Source organism: Artemia sp. Qi Xiang Cuo, chromosome 13, assembly GCF_049724085.1.
Source record: "Artemia sp. Qi Xiang Cuo chromosome 13, ASM4972408v1, whole genome shotgun sequence".
NCBI lineage: Eukaryota > Metazoa > Arthropoda > Branchiopoda > Anostraca > Artemiidae > Artemia > Artemia sp. Qi Xiang Cuo.
Genome location: NC_142806.1, coordinates 47,855,428 through 47,863,379, shown reverse-complemented (window position 1 = coordinate 47,863,379; position 7,952 = coordinate 47,855,428). Strand labels below are relative to the sequence as shown.

At 37.4% G+C, this 7,952-nt stretch overlaps 1 pseudogene; it reads left to right on the top strand.

Annotated features, from left to right (window-relative positions):
- Positions 1–3,950: 3,950 nt before the first annotated feature.
- Positions 3,951–4,924, top strand: LOC148945350 (uridine phosphorylase 1 pseudogene; annotated as a pseudogene).
- The last annotated feature ends 3,028 nt before the right edge of the window (positions 4,925–7,952 follow it).

The window sequence follows — 7,952 nt, the reverse complement described above, 5'->3', positions numbered from 1 at the left end:
CACTCTGACCTAAAGATCTGACCTCTGACCTATCACTCTGACCCATGGTTTTCAAGGACCGACAAGAATGCACCGACGTCGCACAAGCGCAACGCTCTTCGGAAGATTAACCCTATCTCTCCGCGGAGGAATTCCAGGGTATGGAATTAAATATGGGTCTTAAAATTGTCTTAAAAAGACAATTGGGTTTCCTAGGAATTTCAAATGTGACAGCGCAGGGATGCCAAAACAAAAGGAACACGCAGAAATTACTTTTCGGGGATTATATGGGCGGAACCGTTTGAGACATTTTAGAAGATGATTTAGGCAAAACAGTTTGAGACATTTTAGAAGATGATTTTAGAAAATGATTTAGAAGATGGTTTGGGGTGAAACTCTGTGGTCGTTATAATACACAAGTTCTATTTGAACAGTGTTGTAAGGTCCTCTACCCCAAACCCAACCCCAAAGGGCTCCCCGGGCCCCAAATGCCCCCAAAGGGCACCCCTGATGCCCCCAAAGGGTCCCCCTGATTCCCCCAAAGCGCCCCCGGGGCCCCCAGCGCCCCCAAAGGCCCCCCGTTGCCCACAAAGGCCCCCGAGTGGTTTTAGGTACCCGTGAATAAGTTTTAAGGCGAGAGTGGAAGTTGGGAAAAATTTTTGGAGGTGCCCACCTCACCTGCCCAGAGTCTCAGGCAAGTGACCCTAAATTTGAAAAAGTGGAAATTGGTTCAAATTTTCTAAACTGAGCTGAGACAATGAATAGATACTATTGGGAAAGTGATTGGAGACGCTGGGCATCCGTGAACTAGTGCTAAATTGAGAGAGGAATTTGGGACAATATTTGGGGGTGCCCAGCCGCCCAGAGTCTCGGGCAAGTGACCCAAAAATTTAAAAAATGTGTGAAAAATTCAAATTTTTTTCAGAATGTGGGGCTAAGCTTAGGCAACGAATAGGTACTATTTGAAAGATAAAGATGGCCTTAAAAGATTGTTTTGCCTGTTATTTCAAGCAAATTTATGGTCCTATGTCAATTTTAAATTATTGGTCAACCTTCTTAAGACCATAGGCGGTTTTGCCTTGTTTGCCTCTTTTTAAATTCTTGATCAGCATGCCTAAGACTCTAGGCAGGCATGCCTTTCCAAAAACTAACCTGACAAGTATATGTCCAATAAGAGAGTCATTCATACTCCTGCCATTTACCCGTGCCCCAGCCATTTAAACATTTGCCTCTCAAATTACTTGGACTATCTGTCTTGGCTTTTCTCTGTCTACAATTACCCAGCCCAGTCTTGATGCAACCTATGCAACCTATTGCCCAAAATACTTGATAGCTTCAATTCAATTTAGCACTTGTTCACGGATGCCCAGCGTCTCCAATCACTTTCCCAATAGTATCTATTCATTGTCTCAGCTCAGTTTAGAAAATCTGAGCCAATTTCCACTTTTTCAATTTTAGGGTCACTTGCCTGAGACTCTGGGCAGGTGAGGTGGGCACCTCCAAAAATTTGTCTCAACTTTCACTCTCGCCTCAGAACTTATTCACGGATACCTAAAACCACTCGGGGGCCTTTGGGGGCAACGGAGGGCCTTTGGAGGCCCGGGGGCCTTTGGGGGCGCTGGGGGCCCCGGGGGGCATTTGGGGGAATCAGGGGGCCCTTTGGGGGCACTTAGGGCCTGGGGAGCCCTTTGGGGTTGGGTTTGGGGTAGGGGACCTTACAACACTGTTCAAATGGAACTAGTGTATTATAACGACCACAGAGTTTCATCCCAAATCATCTTCTAAATCATCTTCTAAAATCATCTTCTAAAATTTCCCAAACTGTTTCGCCTAAATCATCTTCGAAAATTTCTCAAACGGTTTCGCCCATATAATCCCCGAAAAGTAATTTCTGCGTGTTCCTTTTGTTTTGGCATCCCTGCGCTGTCACATTTGAAATTCCTAGGAAACCCTTTCCCGCGTTAATCTCTTCATCTCTAAGATGTTCCTAGCTACACTATTATGGTTTCGATAGAATATCAATTTATCACTCTGACCTAAAGATCGGAGAAGCCATATTTAAAAATAGAATATTAATTTATCTCTGTCACGTAAGATCAGAGAAGCTATATTTAAAAATAGAATGTCTATCTCCTTAGAATCCTGTATAATTCCTAGGAAACAAGTGATCTCATTGCTAATTCCCCTTTCGTAGATCAATAATTCCCCTCGATTATGCAAATCAATTTCTCAGAAATTCTGTCCCCTTCTTTTATGTAATCAAGCTCTTAGCAATCCACTTCCCACTCTTGTCCTAGATCAATATATCTTTTCCCGTTAATGCGCATGTGCAAACTTCACTCCGGAGACAATACACTTGGACGAACAACAACAAATCAATTGACCTTGAAAGAGGTGTCATTGACTCCATTAGAATCAATAAACCATGAAAATACATCAAAGTGAGAAAAATCCTTTTTTTTCATTCTTAGTGACAAAAACCATAAAAACATGCATAAATTATGTAGGCCCGGGAACTCATGACCCCTCCCTACTAACAAAAGGAATCGGAGACCAATTTTACGTAGTATTTACCAACAGGGTTGCCTATGAAGGTTGAAGGTGAAGCTTATAAACAGCTAATAAAGGGGATCAGAGACAAAACTTGACACTGCTAACCCAAATGGATCAGAAATGGAACATATACTGTTAACCCACTGCAGATACTGTCAACCCAGTGGGTCAGAAATGGAGCATACATGTTGTTAGCCAAAGGAGTCGGGGACAAAATGTAAAATTTTTTTCCTGTCAGGGACAAACAATTTCGCAATTTTTTTTTATTATGTCATATATTATTAGGCACAGTAGAACTTCAATTATTCTAATCGATTGAAACCGGCACCCAATCGGATTAGGAAAAGTGGAGATAATTGAATGTTTTCCAAACAGTCCGTGGACTCGCTTTAATAGTAAGCAAAACTCTAGAAAAGGATTTTGATAACAGTACACAAGCTACATTAAAATAATCAGCATGTAATGGTGATTCTAGGCATTAGAAATACATAAGACATATTTGATGCGTAATATGCCCAAGAATTACGCAAAAGAAAGTTTAAAGCTACTAATCAAAAGTTTGTAACCTGAGAAAATGTCCCTAATTTTCAAAAAAGGGGCAAAAAATCCTCGAAAAGGGAAGGGACCTTCACAAAAACTATACTATCAAATTCTACGTATTAGAGAACCCTACTGTAGAGGTTTTAAGTCCGTATCTACCAAAGTAAGATTTTTTTTGGAGAAGGATAATTATGGATACGTATTCATTTGTTTCGTCTGTTTTTTGTCTAGGGCAGAGCTTATCCAATAAAACGAACAGGTAAAGTTCCCTGTATACTTGCACATTTTCTAATAGGTTGTTGACCAATCGATTCCCTTAATGGAGGAGAGTGCTTAAGCCCCTGAAGAGTATGTCCTGTCTATTGACTTTTCTACAAGAGGTGCTTCGCATGAATTGAATGCACATTCTAACGATTACGGAATTAACATCTGATTTTGAGAGGGTGGTAGCCCTTCTTATTTTTACGGCAGCACTGGGGATGGTATTAAAACGGACATAAATTAATTAAAAAAAGTTTTTTCTTGAAAGTAAAGTAAAGAGTGGCACTAAAATTGGAAACGAATAGAAATTATCCCACGAGTTAGGGAGTGGCAGCCCTTATACCATTGCTCTTTACGCTTGACTTTACGCTAAAAATATCATTATCCACGTATATATGACGGTAAAAATATTATTATATTCTTCATTTTGCCTCAAACAAAGTTTTTAGTTTTTGCACAGTCGAAGAAGTGCAAAAGATATTCAGATTCTCTGTCTTTACTGGAGTTTTGAGAAATTTTCATTGGGGACTAAATCTCATTTACTATAGATCTTTGTTTGCGTGTTGCGTAGAACCGCCTTTAACATGACGCTTAACAGAACACTTAATCGTTATATAATGATGCAACAAAGTAATATTTCAAATTCTTGTAATAACCAGTGTAAATCACAGTTTGATGGAGAGTCAGAGGCTGGGAAGAAGGAGTTAATTCACGTTAAGAACCCTCATCTTGAGCGGATGCCAAGTGATACATTGTACCACATTCATTTAGATACGGAGTCTCAGGATCTACACGCATTATTTGGTGATGTTCAGTTTGTTTGCATGGGTGGCACGCCAGCTCGCATGAAAGAGTTTGCGCATTTCATCATGAAGGAAATAGGGTATAGTCTGCCAACCGGTACTACTCTTTTAGATATTTCAAAGCGAGGGCAAAGATACTCAATGTTTAAAGTTGGACCTGTGCTTTCAGTGAGCCATGGGATGGGTGTCCCATCTATTGGTATTTTGCTTCATGAGATGATTAAGCTTATGTACCATGCACAAGTAAAGAATCCAGTTTTCTTCAGGATAGGAACCTTGGAGGATATGGCATTGAGGGTTGAAACGTTGTGATAACTTGTGTAGCTTTGAATGGATATGGTGAGCCTAATTTTAACCTTCCTGTGCTTGGTAAGAAAATGAGTCGCCCAGTAAAACTTGACTGCAACTTAGCCGCGGACTTAAAGAGTCTTGTAAGACCTGAAGATCCATGGGACACAATCATAGGGAAGACAATGTGCGCTGATGACTTTTACGAAGGCCAAGGAAGACTGGATGGGGCTTTCTGTGAATATAGTGAGGCTGATAAGATTGCATATTTGACTAAACTTCATCAGAATGGTGTTCGAAATATTGAAATGGAGGCAGTTAGTTTTGGAGCACTAACTCACCATGCTGGTATTCGAGCGGCCATCGTTTGTGTAACCTTGCTTAACAGATTAAATGGTGACCAAATAAATTCTACAAAAGAAGAACGAGAAGAATGGCAAACCAGACCTCAAAAATTAGTATCTAGATATATTAAAAATCATCTTAATTCATCCTTCTAGATGCGGTAAACTTTTATTGTCCATAACCACGAATGTTGGATTCTGAAAGGGAATAAAATGTTTGATTGTTTTGCCTTTTAGTGGGCAAAAGTCTTTGGAAAAGTACATAATATGTACTTTTCAAGACTATTGAGATATTTTAACCCATTCTTAGATTTTAATACAAATTATGTACCTGGGTGGGAAACCAGAAGCTTTGTGTTGCCTTAAGAAACTCGGCTTTTCCAATACATTTATCCAAAAGAAAGGAAACTTTAAACTGGATCGAAGTATGATTTTTTTGTTTCGATCTGATACAATTTATAGGGTTTCCAGACTAATTTTTGGTAACTCTGGACCGTGTTGGTCTTTGTCTAGTTGCATCTACCTGTACAACCACGACATAACTGTACCAGCGTTCAGTTTTATACGTAAACCCTTAAAGTATGGCATCATCTTGTAAATGCAACCGCATTCTTTTGTAAAAAAGTAATTTTATTTAATTTTTTTAAATTATATTGTCAAAAGATAAGTGTGTTGCATCATCATGCATATGATGATTTTTGTTTGTTCAATTATGAAAACTTTAGCGTGAAGAGTGAGGGTTGAGGAAGGGGCAGCTTCCCTCATCACGGAATAATTTCTGTTTGTTTCATGTTGTTTTGTTGCTCCATATTTTCGGTTGAATAAAAAACTTGTTATCCTTTATCCAAGTTCTGACTCTTTTTACAAATGACCAAAAACGTACAAAACGGACGTGGAGAAATAACTTCTAAAAATAAAGAATTTTCACTACTGACAATGTATTTTGACAGTCAGTCTTGGATTTATAGCACTTTTGATGCTTTCAAATCTGACATTTTTCTTATGATCTAGACCTTTAAATAAACAGGTATGATTTTTTATATTGCTAAGGAATAAAATTATAAAAAATAAATTGGTAAAATTTCGATTATTTTTCAAAGATCACTTGTGCCAAAATTTATTTTCCTGATATGTTTGGTAAAAGAGTAAAATCTGTTTTCATAGTCTATGAAAATTAAAATTTCATTTGATGCTGTGTAGCGCAGGCAAATATGGCACCATACCCCAGAGAACCAACTTTTCAAAAGATGCTATTATTATATTATTTTGTCAGAAGATAAGTGTGTTGCATAGTCATGCATATGAGGATTCATTTTAATATTTCAGTCATTTTAGGCTGGAGTTCGTTCTTTACTATAAATTTTATTTTCACTGTGTCTTTAACTATAAATAACGCTTCGACCATCATCATTGAGTCTTCTTGAAACTTTATTCAAATAATCACTTAGTTCTTTGTACGAACCCTCGACTTTTTGCGTATTACTTGGCTGCATAATCTTGATTTTTGATGCTGCCTTGTATACATTTGTACGTCATTTAAGGTTGTAGCCTACGTTTATGTCGTCATTTCTCATTTTGTATAAGAAAATGTAGTTTTTTGTCGAAAAACCTTTTATTTTAAATATTAATTTTGGTTAATTACTAAAGCGACTAGATGTAAAAATTTCCTTTAACATGGGCCCCTGAACAGCTTTTTATAATGTTCCAGTGGCCTTCTAGCTGCGGAGAAGGATAAAACGGAAAAAAAAGATGCTTCCCATGCAAAAAAGTGATTTTCCTTGTTGTTCAAGGCAATGGATTTCCCTTGTTGTTCAATCCAAGGGACCATAAGTGTCCTAGATAGGGTTTTCGGCCCATTAGATAATTGTAATGGCGTGCTTTTTGTTTCGACACCATTTCTAGGGGTGTATCAAGCTATTGTCTTTTATATACTATGGATCCTGATCGTCTTTTACTACCGCTGCATCCACTTAGCTACCGCTGCATCCACGATTGCTGCTACAACTATAACCATGATTCATAGCAGGTCAAACCGGGGGGGGGGGGTATTACTTCTGTTGAGATTAAACCAAGGAATTATTAGAATAATTTAGGTGTAGATATGTGTTCATCAATATTCTAATTGACTTTTTGTTTATTATGATTGCTTTTTTACTTACTGTTTTTCGTGTTACATAATTAGCAATTGTTGTTTCTGATCATATCCATATGGATCCATAAGTGCCGGGGTCATACATTGGTCTCCAAAGTCCCTAATGGTATCTAATATCACATTGGTCCCAAAAAAGTCCCTATATTCAGAAAAAGCCCCTATATTCAGAAAAAGTCCCTATTTTGCTGTTTATTTTTTTTTAGCTAGCCAACAAATTTCCTTCTTGATTTACTGTATATCATTGCTATTTAATAGGCTTGTTATTGTTTGCTCTGTTGCTTTTTTATCATGGCATCAGAGGGTAGTTTAGAGGGTAGTTTCTCTTGAATGATAAATTTGAAATGTATAGTCACGTTTACTCTGGAATGTTCTGATTCAATGCAGGCGTATTTAGAAGGAAAAAGTGGTCTTTGAATTAAAATATTTTTGGTCAACATTTTAAGTCGAACGTGGTAGGCCTATTAGACTATCTCCAGTCAGGAACACAGCATTTCTTCTATCTTCAAAAAGATTTTGGAGTTTCCTTTAATATATTGGTAATTCGAAATGAATCATCACTAAAGAAACTATGGTTTCAATCTCACTTGCATTCATGATGGTTCAATAGTATATTACCACCGTATCATATGAAGTTCTGGCATTTCTTTGAGGAGTTAGATCAAATCATGATCTTGTTTGACTTGGTGATGATTCATATTGAATTACGGCCATATTAAAAGAAAATATTTATTTATTTATTTCCCGTCAAAAAAAGGTACAAAAGACGAAGTATCACTAAAAAAGAAAAAACACACACAAAAAACAAATTACAACACATTACACATAATCGAACAAATTACAAAGACGAGAAACAAAAACTCTGTTATACACTGCACTGCAGGTACGTAAGAAATTTTACTTTTTGTACTGAAGAAATATAAGCAATATGATTGATAATTTCAATTAAACTAACCTAAACTAGAACAAATTACTTGATAGCTCCTAGGCAAAACCAACAGACTCAATTAACTAGACCAAGTATAACACGAGACA